This window comes from Corvus brachyrhynchos, unplaced genomic scaffold (genome assembly GCF_000691975.1).
Source record: "Corvus brachyrhynchos isolate BGI_N302 unplaced genomic scaffold, ASM69197v1 scaffold255, whole genome shotgun sequence".
Taxonomy (NCBI): domain Eukaryota; kingdom Metazoa; phylum Chordata; class Aves; order Passeriformes; family Corvidae; genus Corvus; species Corvus brachyrhynchos.
Genome location: NW_008238358.1, coordinates 9,386,075 through 9,410,236, shown reverse-complemented (window position 1 = coordinate 9,410,236; position 24,162 = coordinate 9,386,075). Strand labels below are relative to the sequence as shown.

At 36.7% G+C, this 24,162-nt stretch overlaps 1 protein-coding gene and 1 long non-coding RNA gene across 6 annotated transcripts in view; one reads left to right on the top strand and one right to left on the bottom strand.

The window, feature by feature from the left end:
- LOC108447042 overlaps nucleotides 1-17,515 on the top strand; it is a 30,594-nt gene extending 13,079 nt beyond the window's left edge. For 2 of the 3 annotated variants that reach the window (XR_001862416.1, XR_001862415.1), the window contains exons 2-3: nucleotides 11,690-11,812; nucleotides 17,476-17,515. This is a non-coding gene — a long non-coding RNA (uncharacterized LOC108447042). Of the gene's footprint in view, nucleotides 1-1,846; nucleotides 1,930-11,689; nucleotides 11,813-17,475 lie in introns of those variants that run through there. The other variant, XR_001862417.1, reaches the window with a different exon arrangement.
- The window catches only part of FIGN (fidgetin, microtubule severing factor), a 107,702-nt gene that overhangs the window by 18,050 nt on the left and 65,490 nt on the right, over nucleotides 1-24,162 (bottom strand). The window lies entirely within an intron of this gene.

Sequence of the window (24,162 nt, the reverse complement as noted above, 5' to 3'; positions counted from 1 at the left end):
TCGACCTTCTCTTATGTGAGTAAATAACAGGTGAGCACTTGTGCATGAGGATAAATGGGGTTAAAACTGCCATGCAGGGACATACTTTATTTGAACAAAGTGGGTGCACAATAAAGAGATTTAACTGATGCTGAATTGTTCCAAAATGTTAGGAAATCACCTTGCTTTATAACACAAGACCAAGTTACACAGCAAGAGTTATTTCAAATATATTTCCTTTTAATTAACAGCAGCAGCACTCTGTATAAATTCCACTATCATATAATTTTAATATATTTTTCACTCATCATACCTAAAAAAAGTAGGTATGAATTTCATAGCTTTATGTATAGAAACAAAAGATTAATTCCAGAGATTCATCTAGCCAGCTCTATTTGATTTAAAAATATGAAGGCAAAGCTCAATTTCAATAAGTTTCAAATAATTGTAGTCAGGTTTGACCCATTACATTCAACTAACAAAAGTGAAAAAGCAAATTTATATGGGCCAGTAACATAGTGCTCCAGCTTGTAACCAGGAATACTGCTTTCCTTTTAAAGCACTTATTTCAAAACTTACCCTAATAGGATAGGTATGAGCAGTTGTTTTGCTCAGATTAGAGTACCTCTGCTAATTAGCTAAATGAGAACAAATACTGATTAAACATATATATAGAAGTAATCTGATACTCAAGAAAAAAATATCCTTAACATATCCACAGTATACAAAGCTTTCACAAAAATTGTTTATGTTATTTATGCTTTTTGGCAATCTGCACATTAATTTTTAATGAAATAGTAAAGAGATGTTGCGTCTCACACTTCAGTAAAAATATTCTATAACTAGGACTGGTTGACATAGTGCATTAATTCAGTGTCCTTCACTCCTGGGACCTGTGTATAATTTAGTCCAGTCTGAAGAAAATAACTTTGATCTGAAGGCTGTGGAAAATGCTACATATGAAATGAGTTTTGGTGGGTTTAGTGTTGTTTCTTATATACAAGACGACATATGAAGATAAACTGCTTTAGAATGCTCCTGACATGGCCCAGGATTAAGAGCAGGGAGCTCTTAGCAGAGCTCATCCACTCTCTCCCTTTTTCCCATCATACCAGACACACACCACACACATTTCTCTCTACTATACGCATCAGAGCAGCTACTGCTGGCACACACAGCCTTTCCAAAGAGAATATTCTGTGCAAAAGGATTGTATTATCAACCTGTACACTGATTTGGTGTCTCCATTAAAAAAAACCCAGACAGACAATAATGTATTACAACATGGGAGATCACATTGTTGTAAGAAGGCATGATGTTACCACATGGAACCCGAGATTTCCTCCCCAAGGTAGGGAACACCTAAGTGCAGTCCTCAGAACTGTACTAATCACGCTCTTAGGGAAAACAGAGCTCCGGCACAGCTCCTTCCCCGGCTCGGCTGCGCGAGCAGCTGACCCTTCCTTTCCTTCCTGCTCCCCCCAAAGCAGAGAAACAAGATTAAAAGCAGAAGCACAACCAAAGAACTGACATCCTAAAAAACTAAGCTGAGATAAATCTTTCCCCCACTTAAACCTTTCAATTACTGTATTTCACAAATTCCAAAGATTCTTTCTCACTCACTCAATAAAATGTATCTGAATTAACTACTGAAAAATTGAATATAGCCGGTTTTTTGCATGCTCTTGGTTTTGGACTTGCTGTATTATTTCCTGAGCATTTGAAAGGAACTATATAGATCGTTCGGTTAACTTGACAAATTATCTGGGGGACAAGGAGTGGAGGAACAGGGAATTTTCTATAGACAAATATAGAAATCTCTCTCTCTCCTTCTCTCTTTCTCTCTCCATTTATATATTTTAGACACACAGGCTCCAGAGAGAGAATGTCTCAACTGAGAAATTGAACTCTGTGTATGCTGATATTTTTTCCATATTCCTGGAGAGACTGGTAAGGAAAAGAAACTAATTCATCATATTGGATATTGGTTCTCCTTTCTCAAAAAATAAAGCAAAGTTCATCCTGCAACAGGAAAAGTTGAGCCATGTCCTAAGACACACGGTATGTCATTGAGAGGGTGCACAGGCAGAAAAAGAAATACATGCTGGTTTTAAAAACAGAAAGAAATTATAGAGCCCAGCTGATAAAATGTCCCAGTCTTTTGCAGCTATCACACAAATTTAGCCATTGCTGTAAACAGCCTTCAAGATACAACATAAATCTAAACCATGCAATGATCATATCAATAACTAGCTGAGTACAGTTGATAGCTTAAACAACAATAATCTGTGTTATTTTTCTGTAATTTTGTCCATAGTCTTATTGCATATGTAGCCACCTAATGATGAAATACTTTTAAAATTTGCTTCAGGGTACAGAAGTCAAGCTCCACTGATTAGCATCTCAAAGCACACTACAGGCACACATTTGTATAGCAGAATAATAGCACTTGTGTTTGTATGCTGCTGAAAAAAAACCCAACTACCCCCCACCCCCCCACTATTTTACTTGATGTTTGATGATGCACACTGATGAAAGCCCTTTCTCTCACAGAATATATATAATATATAACAGCTAACTGTAAGAATTTCAAAGACAAGGTAGAAAGGTAACATCACAAAAAGGAGCCAAAAAGGGATTTTGGGGCCAATACAAGATACTTAGACCCCAGGTTCATGGGCCTGACTCTTCCATCACTTCTCTGGTTTGAAGTCAGAAGAACTACTGAAGTTTACAATTTATTGTAAAGGAGATAAATGTGCCACATTAAAATGTGTTAATTACACACATTATATTTTATTCACCGGTATTTGGGGTTTGGGGCATGTGTTTAATAAAAATTCACCAAAGAAAATATTTCATTAAAATCTTGATAGAGAGTTCTGATATTCACTGCACTACCTCAGCTTCTGATTAATTTCCTATGTCTAATTAGGTGGCATTCAAACTTTATTGAATGTGAACCTTCCTAAAATTCGCTGTAAACTGACTGGACAGTGTCTCATTTCAGCCACATTCTGAGACTCCAGTCCAACAAATTGCTTTCAGCAGCCCTGCATCCTTCCCTGTGCATCCCCCTTCTGCCATTTCTCCAGGCATAATTTATTACAAGGTTTTAGTTAGAAAAGTCTCCATCTAATTTTGTATTAAATAATATTAGAAGAGTGCATCCACTTGGATTTAGTATTAAAAATGCTATACACTATCAACAGGAACATTAGAATCTCACTAAGTATTCAGCAACTATAAGCTTAAATTATTTTTTTCTATTAACACCTCTTTTTTCATCCAGAATGTGGAAGTAACATACAGGAATGACTTAAAGAGTGCTTAGCATTAATGTAATTAAACACACTTAGCATCAAGAATTAAGTTCACAAACAAACAGATATTCACTGAAGTATTTGATATCAGGAGTAAACATTTATTAAAAGTTGCTTTTACTCCAGAAAAATAATTTTTAAAGTTAAAAGAAAGATCAGATTGAATTATGAGGTATTGTAAATGCTGTGAGAGTTCTGTGATTGCATGTAAAAGATTTACAGATCTGTAAAAGATTTACAGATAACAACTGAAAGGTGCATTACACTAATCAGAGGAATGCATAACCTCTGCAAAGCAGGTAGGAGTGAATCATTTTAATTTTCTCTTTTCTTACAGTTTTATATTATTACACAAGGGAAGTAGAGGAAACCTAAATATGACCCTATTTAGATATACTAACTGAAAAGCCTTTGTAGAATTTTTAAGCAAACAGGATTGTGCTTCCAACGCTGCCCATCTAGTTTTCCAATGTGTTAAATTGGATGGCTACTTGGACAGCTCTCTATTCATTACTGAACTGTGGAAAGGAAACACAGAGGTGGCATTTTCCTTTTAAACCATCTAATGCCTTGTAGCCAGATTCCAAAGCATCAAGGAGAGATTTCTTTCTCCTTTTTTTCTCTTTTTTCTTTTTTTTTTTTTGCTAGACAAGCTGTCGTAATTGAAATGAAGTCTAATCAGACTCATTACTGTTTTCGCTCTTTACAAAACTACCAGTAATGAGCTCTTAACAGCCAATCTTTAGCGTGAATGTAATGTGAAAAGTGTTCCTAGCACTGAATAGATTTTCACATTTAATAGTGTCATAATTAAGCTCAAGGAATTGGTAGCTGTGATGATAGATATTTACTGCAATATAGACTTCCTTCCCCCTAAAAATATATTTGAAAATACTCGGGGTTCAATATTTCCAGAGAAAATTTTAGAACTGCTTAAAAGACTGTGCGAGGCTGGATTAGGTTTATAAATGATACTTAATCAGAGAGTATTTAGGGAATGTACAGAGTTCTGCGAGTCCAGTATCAACTACAAAGCATGCATAAAGTTAATTCCACCTAGCTTTGTTTGACTGCTCTTCCATCTCTTAAGAATTCCAGTCCTTATTATACAAATAATAAATGTTGTTGTCACCAGCTGAATAATAATGAACAAAAATGGCCAATAACAAGAGATACTTGAAGAAACACTTGTCAGTTCTCCTTCCACAGTAACAGCTGAAAATGCTTGAGAAAAAACAGCAAATTGCTTGGGTTCAAAATAAACTTATGGATGTCTAGTAAAGGTGTAGATTTACACACACATACATATATAGCTAATGCTGTTTCTCCTACATGTTTCACATACTATCGACTCCTAATGCCTACTTAGTACCAAAAAACCCAAATTCTTAACCCAAAGAACACCACAGCTCTGAAAATGTAATATTGTGACATATATTATTCATAAAAGACAGCCAGCCACAAAAGCTAAGTTTTCATCGATAGAAGGTTCAATTTAACTAGATGTACACCTTGCCGCACTAGTCGCATCAATACTACGACCTAACAAATGCTGAAAGTGGCAAAAAAGAAATTAAAGTGCATGTATAAACTCTAGCTAATTAAATATCCAGAGTGAATCTTGAGGAATACCTTCTGTTCTCTCATACGATTGATTTCAGCTTGACATAATATTTAAAGTTATCAATAAGAAATGACCGAGACAACCTTTTTCTCTCCCACTAGGAGAAATACATAGGGATGCAAATGTTATTTTGCTTACTAGAGGTTCTGCTGGACAAGGTTTGTGTTGGTGGCCAAGACTCTGGAAAGAAGTTCATAAACATGAGTAATCAATAATGAAACCACCAACAAAATGATGAAGACCAGTGCTCTTGGAGCAAGATTTTTATATCAGAATTCCATGTTAAGATGTCAAGAAGAGTTCCTTACTGAATGAGTGCTCTCACTGTATCTTTTGTATACCCTAGCCCCAAACTTCAGCAGCCCTAAATGCAGCCTCTAAGCCTCTCTATCTGCCTTCTGAATCAATAGGACAATAAGAACTGAGACTACCAAATTAATGCCAGTTTAATTTGATTTTGTGGTATGTGCTTCTTTGCACTACAAAGTGGAAAAAGGAAAAAAATCCCAACACAACCCCACATCCAGAACTCATTCCCAGATGGGTCTTTGTAGCTTTAAAATCAAAATATCTTCCAGTTTCTTAAGCTGGAACTGAATTTTACTTAGATCCAACATTTTTAGTGCGGCTGCTGCTTATCCTATCATGCAATTCCAAACTCTGCACCTTTAAGTCACATACTTAGCTTCTGCTCTGCAAAATAACATAACATAAACTACGATAAAATAAAATAAGAGACTCCACAACTGCTTTGGACTGCCTCCTCTTGTACTTGTGAATAATGCATTAAACTTCACATCATTTGTGAGTGACAACCCGATGGTCCAAGATGCATAATATGCATTTTGTACTGTTGATTTTACTAAGCGCAGATGCTCTAAAGCATCAATTGTTCATCAGTAAGTCCTTCAATATCATATATTACGATTTTTTTTATAGTTTAAAACTGGGGTTGACAGAAATGAAGCATCCACAGGAGTTATTTTAGGCATCATTATAGAGCTTGGTTACCATCCTTTCTTACTCCTAACACAAAATTAAAGCAGGGGGGAACGTTCAGTGTGTTCTGTAGCCTAGCACTACCACAAAAACAACAAGTTAGAGCATCACTTTTCTGCCTCTGATCCTCTGTATTTTATCAAGTCTACAAAACACCAGTCTGCTCACCTAAGATGCTGACCCCAAACAACGCCTGACTTTCAACAGAAATTGAGACTTTTCCTTCTGATATCTCTAGGCCTGCTTAGCCTGATCACAAAAGTCTGATCTGATTTTTAGAGGAGTTTCCATTGAAGAACTAGGACCTATCAAATTTTAAACTACTCCAGGCTGCTACCCTGAGATGGCGTGTCATATATCCGTGAGTATGGACTAGCATAAGAAACTGCAAAAGCGTAGGAAGTCAAAGAAGGTGGTGAAGCTACAGGGGCAGGTTAAACTCCAGGCAGAACTTGCCCCAAAACACTGAATTGGTTAGAAAGAGCAGCAGCATCCTATAAAAAGGACCGTGAGAAGAACCTTAACACCCATATTCAAGTTAAGGTGCTGCCATCAACCAGAGCCTCCATGGTGTAGAGGTTGAGGACTCTCCACAGGGCCAAGCAGGAGATGACAGCTCAAGTGGGAATGTTTGCTGTCATCAAAACAGTTGAGCCCTGGAGTGGCTTTTCTCAGGACAACTCCACCAAAAGACAGCATAAATAGCAGAAACTGGACTCCACGTCGAATTTATTGCACCTTCTACAGTATCATAGACACTTTCTTCTCCACCAATTAAATTACAATATTGTAGCTCACCTTCTCCCAACTAGGACTCAGCATCAACCACCATTTACCCTTCAGCAAAAGGTACCATAAACAATAGTAGGGTACCTTTGAGTACAGAACACCTCAGATTTCTGTGTTCTCTTTTCTCTCTCTCTTTATGGCAATTTTCCAGTATGTAAAGGGGGACTACAAGAGAGCTGGAGAGGCACTTTTTACTAGGGCATGTAGAGACAGGACAAGGGGGAACAGCTTTAAAAGTGAAAGAGGGCAGGTTTAGATTAGGTATTAGGAAGACATTCTTTACTGCGATGGTTGGTGAGGCACTAGAACAGGTTACTCAAAGAATCTGTGGATGCCCCAGCCCTGGAGGTTTTCAAGGCCAGGTTGGATGCACTTTGGGCAATGTGGTCTAGTGGAAGGGCATGGCATGTCCATCACAGAGAAGTTGGAACTAGGTGATTTTTAAGGTCCCTTGCAACCCAAACCATTCTATAATTCTATGGGGGGTTTTTTTGTGGAGTAGAAAGCAGCTTGAATGAAATACCATATGAAATAGTTTCACTTCGTGTCCTGCATGGGCTTTTTTTGCTGGCTTTTTCAAAGGAACACTCCCCCCCAAAAAAAAACCCCAAAAATAAACTCAATTTTTCCAATATAAGTAATCACTTGTCCAAACAACTGCACATAAACCAACTCTGCAGACTGCCAAGGCTGCGGTTCTATTATGACACATTTACAAAAGCTACGTAATAGATGAGTTGCAGCAGATGAGAACATTTGTCCAACAGAACTGCAATCCTTTATCTTAAGGTAGACAATATTCCCTGCATTTTGGACTAGTTTAAACACACAGACTTGCCTAGTAGCTCTTTCTTTAAAGGCAGAGCAGTCTAGTACACAATTTCCCTAACTGAAATTGTGTATGGAAATATCTCCTTATAAAATGAACAAGGCAAAAGGAACACCACCAGGTCCTATAAAATACAGCTGTAGGTTTTTCCGGAGGATGTGGGTGAATAAAGCAAATGCATGCGTAAGTGAGGAAAACATTCGCAGGCTTTGGAGGGATTGGGGTGAGTGCAGCAGAATCTAGCAGTCCTTGTCTTTTACTTTATTTTTCATTGAGTCTATTTTCTCCTTCTCCACTATAGAGCTTTCTATTTATTTTAGCATAACTCTCTCTCTTTGTCATTAAACAATCAAGTTCTAATAAAAAACATAATGCAAACAGCCAGTTGTGTAATGAAAAACAACACAGGGTTGAAGGGGGGTTCCTGCCTGATCTCAGCAGCAGATTAGCTTATGCCCTGCAGCATGAGATGGGAAATATGTTCCTCACTATTACAGTTTTGATTCTGTATTTGTATTTTATGTGGATTTTTAAAGAGATGAATTATAAAGCTTTGATTCAGAGAATCTCCCTCTTTCCATGTGTACATATGTATAAATGTACACATATATTTATTTCCCCTCCCAGAGCAAAGATGATGCTTATCTCTCATGATGGCTCAATGTCTAGTCTGGAATTAACACACAGAAAAATCACAGAAACAGAAAAGAACCCCCATGTTTTGGACTATCCCAGTACAGACTGTATCAACTGCAATCCTGAATACATAACCTTTTGAGAAATTATAAGTGACCCTTTTTTCAGCAACCTTTCTGCTGCACTATAGTATACTGCAATATTATTTCTGCTTAGAGAATGGTACAGTTTTATTTAACAAAAAATGTAAAAAAAAAAAAAAAAAATCAGTTAATTCCCTTTACAGTCAAGCAATGCTAAGAGTTCATTCACTGGCAACAAGACAGGAGATCTCCAGCAGCCACAGATCTTTCAGATGCATCTTTCTTCCTGTATCTGACATACATGACCTCCTTCTCCCCTTCCCCATTCCTTTACATGCATTTCTGCACTGTCCTCTATCTCAAACTTAAAGCTGTGCCAAATCAAGAGTAGCAGTGCTAAAGGGTGGTCAGAAAATAGGACAGCAAAGGTTTTTCAAGTGAACAAAGCAGCATCCTGTTCCTACCACCTATCAAGCATGTTTCTGGTTTCTCCATGTACTGAAGGCCAGGTTGGGTGATTGCCACTCGCTTCAGGAATTTAACTGCAGACACAGCACAGCCATTCAACACACTCACTCCCAATGGCTTATGAAATTCGTGTGGAGAAATCCCATCTCAGCCTATGTCAGTGCACGTGCTAAGTGGCAAGTGAATACCTAACCCACTACACCAGTATGTGGGGTTAGCTGCTCTGAAGATATAGCTAATATTGAGAATAAAGTGTCAAGTAGACAGTAGGAACAAGAAAATCATTTTTATGAGAACTTTAGAAACTTCAGTCCACAAAAGACAGGAAAATGAGGCAGAACCTTTATACTCAAGTATTTGCTAAGTACAAAGCTAAGGTTAAGGAAGACTTGAATTTGCCCATGGCTTCACTTCATTTTTTTGTTAGCTGTTTGGACTTTGTTTTTTTTTTTTTTTTGCTTCTCATGGTTTTCATTAGGCACATAATTATCTAAGCATTGCATATCTACTATGCAAAGATCTTGTGTCACCTTTTCAAGAATGCATCCAAAACATTTCAAATAAATATCCTATATTTGATTTAATAAAAATTGCCTTGAGTCCTATCCATTTTTTTCATTCTATGTATTAAACTGAGTTTGCCATGACTGAACTAAAATGTACTTGATAACAAATGGTTATGGGGCATGGGTTGATATTTAAGAGGTAAGGTTGCACCAAGGTAGGTTTGATGGGCCATTTTGAATTGAGGATAATCAGCAATGACATTTCTTAAAAAAGGTCTGGATTGCTAAAGAGGAGAAACGCTCTAAATGCATCAATGAAAACTGCTGCTGAGCATGACTGCTTTTTTTAATATTTTGACTATTTTCAAAGGAAAGACAGTCATGGTACAAATGTTTTTTCAATAAATCTCTGGTGAGTACCGGGCACTTCTAAGATCAGTTACACAGCATACTCTTAAAATGATTAAACTGTCTCTCACAGCACTTTAAATGATAGACTGCCCAGAAAAAGCACAAGTGGCCCACAAATTAGGAACTGTAGCAGTAGTTGATAAGCTAGAATGAGCTCTGGGGCGTTTTAGGACACACCTCACCCTCATTACTGGGCTGCCCCTCTTGGAAAAACGCTTCCCCTTGTGTAAGGTCATTCAACTAGATTAAAATATCTCACTGTAATGTTACCTCTTTATAACACCTCGCATACTTGGGTATAGAAGTGCTGGTTACAGGATGAACAATGAGCTTGCTTTTATATGCACTGCATAAAGATACCACCTGTGTGATTTAGTTGAAAAGGAAAATTTAATCTGTATTTCTGGGATAGCTCTATCTAAAGTCACAAGTTGCTATGACAGAGAATTTAAATTGTTTGAACAGTTCCCGCTCCCTTCTTCAAGTTGCTATGAATGTCTGTAATTTAGGCCTCTGTGCTGCTAACATGCATGTGGATATCTCGTTAGTCATACGAATAAAGCTGCATAATTAGGCAGTGGTGTAATTTGTAGCCTGCAACTCTTTCTTCCACCTTCCTTTCCTGATGCTCCTTGAAGAAACTGCGATTTATGTTGGTGGCAGATCGTGCCACCGTTATTCACAGAAATACCCTTTGCCTCAGATTTCTTTGAAATTAGTCACAAGAATTAAACCTTCTAGCAGTCACGAAGGACAGGGATATACCGCGACAACTCCTCTGCCGCCCACACATGCGGGGACTATGTTTGCTGGGATAGGCATTTGGGCAGGTGACCAAATGGTTAACTGTGCTTATCCTTTCATCCTCCAAACTGACAGAGACTTCTTTAAATTCTTAGAACTCCTCTTACAGAATCTCTGTTTGACAATTTCTAAATGCGTCCAAATGTGCACCAAGTTCATCTCTATTAACAGGAAATGAAACTGAAATAAAGAGGCGCTCCTCGTGTTGACTGCAGGCATTTCAGATTTCATGGCAGCCTGCGTCTCCCCAGTGCCTTTCACATGGAAGAGATAACGTGTGTGAAGAAAAACGAAACTGCAGGTTTAGTAATGTCAAAATCTGATTTATGCCAAAATAGAGATGTCAACAATAGCAGAATAAGTGACAAGTGTTAAATTACCCAAAGAAGTAAATTCTGTAATTATTTACCTCTTTGGCATGTGATCCTTAACAACCTCTAGACCTAAAAGGAACAGCAGGAACCATGGACATTTTGAAATTCAGCGTTTTTCCTCTTTTTTTTGAGAAAATACTTTTTGCCCCCAATTTTTTTTTTTTTAATACAACCAAGTGCCACCATCAACATTTCAAATAAAACGTCAGCATCAAGCCCCACAGCTGAATATGCTGGGAGCTGAGTATACAGTCATCTGCAAATGGACAACTTTAATTCGATTCCTGGCACCACTGGCCACGCTGAGAATTCTTCTATCTCTTCACACCAGGGGTTTGCTCTTTTAAGCATTGCTCCCTGAAGGGAAGGCAAAACTAGAGAAAGAGGATTTCCAATGACCCTGCACAGATGAATGAATGTGTCAATGGTGAATATTGGTTCAGCTTTGAAATAGGGAGTCCTGCAGTGGTTTCTCTGCTTCAACCCCACTAGTGAGTTTCACTGTGGACTTCAATGTGTAGGAGGAGGCCTTTAGGGAAAAGATAATAAATGGGGGAAAAAAGGATGGGGGGAGAATGAACAAAATGGTTTAAGAATAATAAAAAGGCCTTTCTCCAATTATAACCTTTAAATTATTTCTTAAGAGATGAGCATCTCTTCAGCATAGCTGGTTACAGAAATTGGTTTTAAAAAAGCTTAAATAAATAAGGTGTCCTTGCCAGTCAACATTAAAGGACAGCATGACCTTTCAGCACATATTTAATTTTGATGGGTTTCCATTTGTTCACTTGTTTGTTTCTGGTGTAAAGATGATGTAAAAACAGTAGTGAAATTGTGCAATTTTTAAATTGCTCTCTCTTGCAGTGTGAGCCTGTTCTGTTTATGACTGCACAAAAAACAGTGACAAAACAAAACAGTGACATGAACAAACTAAACATGGAAAGGAAAGGTGCCTCTGCTCAGCTCCATAACTCTCCTATAACTCAGGTAAACACAAGAGTGTTTGTCTAAGCAGTAGTAGAATACACATTTACTTCTACAAGCCTTTCAGTTCATTTTCATGCAACTACCTATCAATCAATGACACAATGTAATTTCCTAATTGTGCCAATAATCATGGTTTTAGCTCTTTTAAAATCCAAAGAACACATGTTTCAGTAAGACAGTAGTCTAATTATTTAAACATGATGTAGAATAACATTTCTCTAAGGCCATTTTTTTACAAGTTCTAGTTTTTTAAAGTTGCTATAGAATTGAATCTGTATAGCAAAGTTTATAAAAGAAATAACACAAGCTTCAAGTAAAGAAGGTTGAATTGTTAAATTCCCAGTAAATGCTGCTTTTCCTCCTCTATGTATACAAAAGTTTTACTTTTTATCAGAGCAAACCCAAGATATTCAAAGTGAAATGTACAATTTCTCAATGTTAAGAACCACAGAAGAGAAAGAGCACCTTTTTTTATTTACACGTCATAACTTTAATGTATAGGAAAACCCAACCAACCAAACCAAAAGAACCCTCTCAAACTCCAAACACAACAACAACAACAGCTCCCCCAAATCCAGAAATTAAACAAAGAAAACCCGAATACACCCCAGGAACTCTGCACAGGTTTCTATAGGTTTGAAAATCATGTTGGCAGTCAATTACTATCTAAAGCAGAATGTACACTCTTTAACTATAACAATCTTACACAAATTAAAGTTTCTTATTATAGAATTGCTAATGAAATATTTACATTTACCCCTAATGTTACTGAGAATTAAAACCAAAAAAAGATATCTAAAGGGATTGGGCAGATTTAGTCATTAATATAATATGCAGATACTGAATATTTTTGGATACTTGGGGGTATTAGCTATACATTTCATAGATAGCATCACATATTGTTCTGCTTCAGCTAAGAAAGAATTTTGGTAATCGGATTTATAGAGTCTATAGCATTTCCTAAGGACGCTGCCTGGGATCTTTTCAGAGAGTTGAGATGTCAATGTTCTTTTAAGACTATTTTATAAATACCAAGCAACAACTTCATGAAGAGCTGCACTGATTTCCAATTATGTAAAAATTAATTTGTTTAATCAAGCTACAAGAAGTTGAACTGGAAAAATTCCATCACATTAAGTAAAGGATTATTACTCACAAGAAATATTTTCAATGTCAGACAGACTTGAAGCCAGAAGCCAGCTATATGTCTTACAGAGAAGTCTATGTGCCTGTTTCTCCTGCCTGACTAGTTTTTTGAAAGCCCTCCACAACACCAAAATGAACTCTAAATAGAGTGTTCGCTTGCTTTTTAATTCTGCTTTAATCACAGCCAAAGAAATTTCCAGGAATAAGGCTTAAATAGAGTTACCTTTTACAAAGGTGCATTTCCTTTTACATGGTAAAGTGCACAGGAAAAGGAAAGGAGATTCCTGACAAGTTGCTCTGCCTCTTGTCTCAGGAATGTCTAATAAATAAGGATATCAGTTCATCTGGCCCACTCTCAGCATTTGGTAATAAATGTTTCCCTTTTAAAACACATTTGAAAACTTGCAAAAAAAAAAAAAAGAAAAAGGCTTTTTGTTGTCATAATGCATGAAATCCTTTAATTTTATTATTCATGATCATTATCAAGTAAATTCTGTTGAAAAAAGGGAACAAAATTTTGGCATAATTTTGGGATGATAGCAGTACAGATGAGAATTGCTCCCATAACCTCCTTCTGAATGGTGATATATGCAAAATAATCCAAAAATGAGTTGCTTTCCAGTCCCTTTACAGACTACTTGACATCCACTGCTCAAGTGTTTCAAACCTTCAGTCGCTGACTGTAATAGTGCACAGATGGAACAATATTTATTCTGTCAGTGGAAACTAATTAGGATGACACTAACTCTGAACATTAAACCAGAAGGAAAAAAAAAAGAAAAAAAGAAGAAAAATCACACTTTACACAGTATGGCACATGATCTGTGAGTTTACAAATAAATACTATAAATTTTAATGTATTTCTGTTACATGGGTGGCATGACCATCTTTGCTGTTCCTGCTGCACATGGTAGCCAGAGATGGGCTTGCAGAGACATATCTGGATTTCTGCACAAACACCCCAGCTCCACCATTAACTCACTTCACGTCAGAAACTGCACCCCAACAAGTTCCACTCTGCCAGAATATCAAGTCAGACTTGCATATTATTTCACATAATTTTTCAGTCAGCCACACTGCCCCTGTCACCAAGACATCACCCCCCTCAGCCTGCAGTCTTTCAGGTCCTGGCAGCGTCAATGTCCCAAGTTGGGCAGAATCAAACTCAACCATGGAGGTGACCAGCCCCAGCACTCTGCTTCTCCCCCTTAACTCCAGCTGCAGGCAGGCATCAGGAGGTTGGCTGGCCTTTAGAATAAAAGATCTCATTTGGTAAATCATCAGGTCTGATATCTCTATCTATATACAGATATGCACCTTCCATCCCTCCATGCAATGACTGGCTCACAGCTCCTGAAGACTCAAGATCACACATGTGACCTCAGGACACAAACTAGTGATTTTCAAAACCTCATTATGGATCTAAATCTGCATCTTTTGCTCTCTTTAATAGCTTTAAGTCTCTTGATTTTTGATATTCATGAGCTTGAATAAATTGGTTCACAAATGTTTAATGTTTTGAAGACCTCTATGGTACAGATCAAATTTCACAAGATTATAAACACAGCTACAGCATGGTAGTTTACTACTATTACACCCAACGACCCAATTGTCTTTCAGCAATATTTTCTTTAAATGAATGGACATGTCAGGGAGAACCAGGTTTGCTATTCGCATGCATCTGTGTTGATTCACCATTATAACATCTTATTCTCTAATAACGAAATTTTGTAGGAGAAAAAACAAAAATGCATATGCTTTAAGCATTGTTGACTTTTGTAATTTGAAATGGCAAATTAATCAAAACCTAAAAAAAACAAGAGGAAAAAAGAATATCAACTGCCCACAGTTAAGCAAGGGTTAACATTTGGGAAGTAAGGCATCATAAAAAAGTTGTCCCATTAATTCTGTTAATATAACATGAACTGGGAAGAAACAGAACTGCCTGAGAAGGTGCGATCTCAAAGGCTTCTTGTCTGTGCAGCGGCATGATTCTCTAGAGGTGTTTAAAAAAATAGATTTGGAAGTGACGCTTTCGCTGTTGGTAGTGTTCTTCACTTAGCATCTCTCAGCAACCAGGAATGTGCTGGTGCAGAATCTCATTTTGACTCCATCCATATTACACAAAAGTAATGGTAGAAATGAGTATGCTTTTTATAAACAAGATGTCAAGCAAACACTTCAGCAGGTCCATCCATAGCCACTAGTCTAATAAAGGATATTGTCTATGTCTACAAATCTGTTTTTTCTCAGCTCAATGAGACTAATTCTGAATTATAATTATTTTAATCTGAAAAAAATTCTTAAAGCACCTCCTAAACTGGGATACTAAATGTGCTCCATGCTTGGTTTATTTATTGATATCCATGTCACACCTCAAAGGCTACTAAACTGCAAACCTACATTTTAAAACAATTTTTTTTTTTTTTACAAACTTAATTCAAATGCAGGGCACAACATAATGAGTAAAGCTGCAAAAAATGATGAAGTGCATCTTATTTCTAACTGATGATAATATCTTCTGTGGATGCCAGATACCATCTCTCCTGAAATCATACCTTGGCTTGACAATAAAACTGGAAGTTACTCAAGTGTATTGTAGCCAACTGTCAGGCTTAAAAACAGTCACAACATACTATTAGTGGCATTCAGCCAATCTCTTAAGGAACACAATGACCCGAACTTTATTCTGAAAACTCAGTTTGAAAGCAAATCTATTCCCTAAAGTAATTTTCAGCACTGCTTAAAAAGCTTGGAAAAATCAGATTAGAGTAAAACAGATTATGTAGATGTTATGAGAACGTAACTTCTAAAAATAACTTTATGGATCAATTCAAGTAAAATTCAAATACAAAGATCTCACCTTTCACACAGCCCTGCACTTCTATGTTTTATAATTCTGGCCCCAAACTATCAGATTGATACAGTCTGTATAGTTAGTACAGTGTTTAGAAAGCCTAGGATATAAACCAGCTCCTGTACATTGAAAATTTGTGCCTTGAGAGGCTTATGTGAACACATTACACACAGTATCTGATAGAACTGATGCACTGCATGCTGTGTTTGAAATGACTATGGATGCCTAAGAAAAAAAATATTCTCTCAAATAAACAGGCATGCATATCTATTACTATGATCTGTAACAGGGCACAAATTTCCTTCCATTTTTTAAATGCAATATTCCTATCACTGTTGTAAACTTCCATGAGAAAAAACACTTCATACACACAGATGTATAAAGATAAAAAAGGAGATAATGCTAAATACAGACAATGAGTGAGGTCCAACCATTGAAAGCTTGCCATAATCACAGAAAATGCACCCAGGTAAATGCTTAATAGAAACTCCTATGAACTAACAGGAGTGACACATAATCAATGCAACCCCTATTAAAGCATTATTAAGATGTAACCTTGTTTATTCTAAGTAATATAAAACGTAGCCACTCACACATAAAAGCCATCCATGCACTAGCCAGCATATCACAAAAATGATCATATAGTCCAAAAGAAAATGTTCACAAATACTTCAGGAAAAGAAACATACACTAACGCTTCACTGCATTTGGTCCAGAAAATAACTTAGATGTTATTAATGTATGACAGCATATATTGAACTTATTCTTTCCAAACAGCATTGACTAAATGTCTCTGTAAAATTGATTCCAAGAGATAGAACTTTACTACTTTGTGTATTCAAATTAAGTTACTGCTTAGCTAAAACATCACATGCAAGGAAGAAATTGAGTTAGTCTCAACATGTGGCTAAATAAGATAACTTGTTTCATGCATAGGAACTCTACAGACTTATTTGTCTGCTGATTCATGATATCTGACTTATAACTGTAGTATTAGGAAATTTACACAGGAAAAATACCATGTTTAATTTCACTTTCACCTCACTAGTGAGAAATACTACATCAATTCAAAGCACTGCTTACCTTACTCATACTACAATTGAGTCTTTGAAAGGATTTTGCCAACATGGAAATTGAGGTTCAGATTTCTTTGCACTCTTATCGCACAGATGTACTACCGGGAAAAGACATACTCTCAGCTTCAACAAAGTAACTGATTATTTAAATGAAGCTTATTTATGTGTTCAACATTTTTGGTGCCATCTATAAAGTCAAAATTATGCCTAATGCCTAAGCATGATAATAGAAATATAGCAGTTACTTTCCCAGGACAAGTATAAACTAAGGATCAATTGCAGTTCCTAATGGTCAGTTCTCCTCAAGATCATCACCAGATTCCCACTGTAAACACTGACTGTTACTCAACTTGAAATCAGGGATTTTAGCTTTGGACAAGGTAATTGTCAAAGGTAGCTCCCAGTGAAGCAAAGATAATAGCTGTGTTGTAATCACATCTAATATAATAGAGAATGGTGAAAAAGTTCTAATTGTGTTTATCTGACCTCCATTTGCAGTGTTGCTAAATGTATCAGAAGATGCAAAACTAGTAAATAAAACAGCAGAAAGTTTCTCACTGTAAAATGAATCTTCTCCAATACAGGAACTCAAAAGAAAAAGGATCACAGAATGGATCAAGTTGGAAGGGACTACAGTGGATCATCTGGCCCAACCTCCCTGCTCAAGCAGGGCCATCCCAGAGCACATGGCATAAGATTGTGCTCAGGCAGTTCTTGAATATCTTCAGTGAAGGAGACTTCAAACCTATTTGGGCATGAATGAAAGTTGCCATGGCATTGCACAGACTTTAAGAGTAATTCTAAAATTTTGCTTTCCATTTCTACAGTTTTCAACTTTGGGTTAGGCTATTTTCTCTTTGAAAAAGATACTCCCAGTGGAGTCATAGAATTTCATCATTACTCTACTTATTTGTTGCTTTTCTGCAATTTTCTTACTAAAATTAACTGTGTTAGCACTGTAAGCATCTGAACTTTGTTAATTAGCTATATGTAAAAAAAATGTCCTCATACAAGCTACCCTCTGCAGTATTTCTTTTTTCACCTGTTCTATGAGATAATGTAGCACTGTGCCATGGAAAAAAATGAATAAAATCCTTTTGTAGCTAAAAATATACATATGTTCTTCTTTTGTTAGCTTTCCCTTTTTCTTCAATCTAAACTACAAGACATTTTGACTTATAATTGAATTTTTACTGTGACGTTTGTTTTATGATATTTGTTTCTTAAATCTCTTTCAGAACCCTATAGAGCTGATATACACACCAGTGTCTACTCAAAGTAACAAAAGTGCAATCCAGTGGAATTAAATGCAGCTGAGTTTTGATGCTATAATAATCTTGTAAATACAGCTTCATTGGCAAACAGTGGTAAGAAAATCTCAGGAGGCTCAAGTAAAATCTGTTTGGTTCAAAGAAGCATCCTAAAATTTATTTCTTTCTACTGAAAACTATTCTCCTTTTTCCTCCCTCTCCATACAGAAGCTGTTCATTTAGAACAGGCTAGTTTTACGCCTCAAGATGACAGAGAAGAGGGCATCCTGATGGTCCAGAGAGAACAGCAGCATCTTTTCTTGTAGTAAAGGCTGTAAGGTACAAAGAGGATGACTTTGGTATGAATGATTTGTGGAGAAGAGTTGTGAGCATGCAGAAAGAACAAAAACTGGGACAGTGTCTTTTCATCAGATATGAAGGAACAACATTCCTAGTTCTAAAGGACCCCAGCTCTCACACAGAGCCTGGGACAGTGATTCTCTATCAGAAATTCAGGAAAAAAATACTTTCCTTGCTCCTCCCCATTCTACACAGTAACTCAAAGCAATTGATTTCAAAGTAGGCTGAAGCCCGGAGAACTTAACAGCTCAGACATAAAGGTTCATCCCAAACCCTTCCCACCTGCCATGATTACTATCAGTCATTCTTACTAATTAAGAATAAAACAGACATTTCTTACATCTAGCTGTGGGGGCAAAAATATTTCCTGTGAGACATACAGATAGGAACTTACTTGGCAAATACTTCTCTCCAGAAATAACTTCTTAGCTACTAACAAATAAAGTGGGCCAGGTCCTAGTCTCCAGCCTGGAGGACATGTGGCACAGTATGGAGGTTAGTGGTCTTGAGCCCACACTTGAGTGCATGCACTGGCTCCATTTAGCTTATATGGATGTAGCCTGGGAGACTCCAGAGGAATAGCAAAACTTCAAAGAATTTCACTGATTAAGTTACTTAGTAATGACAGTGAAATATCTATGTCAATTTCCTATGTATTAGACATTTATTTTCTCATGTGTAAGATACATGGTAGGTCAACTTAAAACACAGTCAGACATATTCCAAGTTTTCCAGAAGTCTTCATTGGAACTTCTTTTAGTTATAAAAAAATTAAGTCCAAAACAGAGAAAGAGCCATCAAAAAGCCTGAGAAAACTTTTCAGAAAGGCAAATTCTGAGTTTTACCTTTTGCAATACAATTTGCATCTACACAGTTTCCCTAAATTTCTGTTGAGATCTCTCCCTTTACTAATGAGCACACATCTCTGCATATACTAGTGGTAAACTAGAAAAGAAAGGAAGACTGTTGGGAGAGGCACATATTTTCCACATCTGGATTTGATTTAAAGGAATGGGAAAAATCAAGAAAACAGGGTCACAATAACGGCTTAAAGAACAGAGGGGAGAATACAATGGACATCTAGAAGAAAATACTAATTTTGATGCAAATAACCATCAATTAGATGGCATGATTCATGAATAGACTCATCAGGGAACTGGGCCCAATCAGTAAGAAATACTTTCAAGGTTTGTTGCTCTGCTACTTGTGTTCTTAAACAAAATGGGAAAGTTTGGAGTGCTGCATGATGAATAAAGCTATTGCAGGAAAGCAAAATATATTGAAAGAGCAGGCAGGGCTGGAACACAGATAGCAAAATGCATGTGCTCTTTAGGAAAAACAGAAATAGACAGAAAGGGGTGTTTGATGACGTTATAGACTGTGAAAACATAAAAAGGGATAGTTGGCTAAAACACTCAGGTCATGACAAAATAATAACATGGGAGGGAAAAAAATGAAGTGTGCTGGAGCAGTCATAGAAATTGTTCATTAAATCTCCACAATTTTATTGGGACTTGGTGGGAATTGAGGGGGAGTCACTGGTATTTAAGGAGGCAGAAGAGGTAAATTGATCCAGACAATAATTCTTCTATTAGTTCAAGGTTTAAATACATATAACAAAAATGGGATGAAGCTCACAACGGGTGATGTAAGGTAATTTTGGCCAAGCTAATTTCTTTGATAATATGGCTGATTTTAAGCAAAGGAAATTATTGAATCATCTAACTGCACAGCAGCACATATATATATATATATATATATAAAAATGTTACCTTGTGCATTAACAGCTGGAAAAATAGGAATTAGTAGAAGGACTGTAAATTAGTTAGGGAAATACTAAATGGGATATAATGACAGTATTAAAAAGACATCTAATGAACTGAAGGAAGCCTGGTAATGAAGCTCCTCATAGATCAGTTTGCAAAACTCTCCTGAATTCATTACTGAGTATGAATATAACAAGTAGAAACACACAGTGGAAGTTTGCAGATGACATAAAATTAGGAGACACCACCAGTAGAAAGAAAAATCAAAACATCATACTGGTAAAATACCATGTTCCACGTAAACAGAGGTAATGAAGAGAAAGTAGTACTATCAACTATGAAATAACAGTGAAAAGAAAAAGGTACAGGTTGAAACTAAAGCACAAAGAAGAGAGAAAGTAAAAAAATCTGAAACATATAAACTGATTGGAAGATGTACTTTCACCAACTAATTTGATGTAAATATGAAAACAAGCTATGCAGTTGAAGAATATAAATTCAGGAAATTTTTTTCCAGATAGTATTAATGTCATTTCACAGCGAAACGTCACCAGAACACTAATTCTGATTTTATTCAGGGAAGATTAATTTAAACTGGAAAAAAAACAAGGAAGGGCTGTAGGAATGACACTGGGAATGAAGAGTGTGCATTCACAGAAAATAAAAGGCATTGGCTTGGTCTACCCTGCCAAGACTGAATAGGAATATGACTCTTCTGAAAAAACATAATCAGCAAAGCATATACACTGGAGATGAACTATTGAAGTCAAAAAGACAACATTGGCACAAGAACAAATAAGTATAAAACAGCCATAAATATTTTTATGCTGCAAATTAGAAGATTTGTAACTCCCAGGGCAATAACATTATTGAACAGCCAACTGGAGTCCTGAAGGACAAAAATAATTAGCTCATGTTAAGACACAGCTTTATCATTTTATATTATAATATATAGTGACAGTTGCAGACTGGACTTTGAGATTCCCTAAGCCCTTACGTGTTTTATATACCCATCTCAAAAGGGTTACAGAGCTCTTCTTAGCCTGTGGAACACTGGTGGGACTAGGCCAGTCATAAGAACATTAAGATAAAGACAGGAAATATTAACTTGGCACAGACCCACGCTAAGGAACGAACTATTGCTCCCAAGCTGGGCCCAGCTCCTCGGTATGCACCTCAGAAAATGGGCAAAATCCATTTCTGATAATGCATGTCCATATGGGGGTATATTTCAAGATGATTCTGGGTATGGAAAAGAGTAAATGTAAATATAAATATGAATACTTTTCTCCTCAGTCCTTCAGCATAATTCACTTCCTTGACCCAAGTTACCTAAAGGTTAAGCTCAGAACAACGTTGCAGAGCACAGCATTCCTTTAACTTGCATGGCAAACCCATTCCTTCTTAGAGATACACTGCCTGCTTCACTCCTATTTAAATACTAATGAACTTTTTTTTTTTTTTCTTTTCTTTTGACTTTATAATTCACTCATGCCTTCTGGTGTTGGCACCTACACTCGGTAAACCTCTGTTGGGTTACATGCAGAGACCTTCAAAATATTCATTTTGAAATATGTGTTTTCTGTTGGTTGGTGGGGGGTTTTTTGTTTGTTTGGGGTCTTTTTGTTGATTGGCTGGTTGGTTTGCTTGTTTGTTTTTAAAATAATTATCTTCAAATACAACATAGAGATTGTGCAAAGTGGTTTTCCTTTTATGAACTTCAAGCATGTGGCAGTGATCAAATGGGTACAGCTGTCCTTTAAGGACATTGGCAATTATTGTCATCATACCTCCTGTTAGGCAGTTCAAATTGCTTAAAACTTTGATAATGATTACTTGACTGCATTTAAATGAAGGTCGTTTACCCTTCCATTCCCTACTTATATAGCATCTTTCATGCAACATGCCTCAAGGCCCTTTCCAAAGAACACTAATCAGTACACAAAATTATATTGAAGCAAATAACCTTGTCACAAATTCCATTACACAGTAAAAGCTAAATAAAAAATAATAGCTTTCCTGTCTATATTTAAAAATATATATCCACTTAGTGTCAAGCTTTTCAAGTAGAAGAGAATGCCACAGAAGAGCACGAATCCTACCGCACAGCAAGGAAATGAAAAGTAAACTATTGCTACAAAATTGCTACCAATACTTGTTCTACCTTACCAATACAATGGGCAATTGCAAAAATGAGTATTCCTAAAATGCTGCCTCATTTTAAATTCAAAAATTTTTAATAGCAATTTCAAAGAAACAGCTGAAGCCATGTCCAAGAGGGCCAACCAGCCAGTGGAACAGACATTGCCTCATCTTGCAATAACTGTTTAAAGGTTTGAGAAAGGCAAGACTGGCATCAATCTCACATTTACTGAAGGAGAACTGCAACTGTTTTGCTCAGCCTGCCAGTTCCAAACAGAAGAAGGATTTCTTCCCATAAATAAAGGTAATTTCTTCTTGTCTATGTACACGTACAACCTCCTACACTAGCTCAGACTTGTGTGTACTTCCCTTGCCTGCAAGTCCAGACAGGGGAAAAGATGACTGATAATGTGACTCCCATTCCACAGTGGCCTTGTTGGCTACTTACTGGTAACACTGACACCAACTGTAAATACAGCAGACTCCACAAAATCCAGTAGGCTGAGTTACTACAAATTGACATAAGTAAAAATATCAAGTAAAAACATCCTGGAAATTACCTTTCCTCCAAACCAAAACAGTCATTTGATCCCCTTTAGTGGCAAACTCAACCCTTGTCACAAGTCTGGGACCACAAGCAGAAATTGCAGAAAAACTTCACAGACAAGAAGCAGAAATAACAAAAATCTTAGTTCACTGATAAGAAGTAGCATTGTGTTGATAGTATTATTTCTGCTGCAGAATATCACACACACACCACAGAAAACCAGCAATATGTTGCAGATAGGTTTTGTGGTAGCTTCTCATCTGAAAAAGCAGAAACAAAATGAAAACAACTGCAACCTTTCTGAAGAGAGAAAACATCTAAAAACTCAGAGGGCAGGAGTCACCCCATATCCCATCCAGTTTAACTCCTTTTTTGGATGACAGAAATATAATGGGGAAGGGGAAGAAAAGAAAGGGGTAGCAATAAAGATGTCCAGAAATAAGAGAGACTCACTCAAAGCTCTTAGCCAAGTATTTGCCTTATTGCTGATTTTAGCTTGTGAAAAACATGAAGTTGAGAAAATAAAATACAAATTAAAGAAGAGAAAACTTTTGGAAAATTCATTATGAAATTAGAGAGAAAACAACTGAAATACAAATAAATAAAACTCGCACTGCACAGTAATCCACAAGATGCCTGTGCTTAAAGTGATGAAACAATCTTTGTTCAGAGAGTCCAGTCTGCCAACGTTTAAACAGAGTTTGGCATACTACGCAGTGATCTTTTCACATACAAAAACAAACAGATTTTTCTTGTGCAAGCTACAAACCTCTTCTGCATTTCCAACTGAAATGATTTATTGGCCAATTGACACTTCTTGAATTAATTCTTCTTCAAGTATAACCTAGGAAATTCCATCTCCTATCAGTTATGTCAAATTTGACAGCCTCAGGTGAAATTTCTCCTTTCTTAATTATTTTATTATCCCATTAATTCTCTGAATCCATTACTAACATTCCCATGTCCCCCTCTGAAGAATTTATCTGCTTCCTTGATGTCTATAGCTTTCAAGAACCTCTCATAAGCAATGTCCTCCCTTGGCAATCTCTTTGGTATAATAAATATGTTTCACTACTGTCATTTCCCTTCAGAAAACAACTACTGCTTATGCATCAGTTTTTCTCCACCTTTCTGTTAGTCTCAATTTCAGAAAGAACAAACCAAATGATCCTCTCAGAGGCAGAGGTGCCTGATTTTCACTACTAT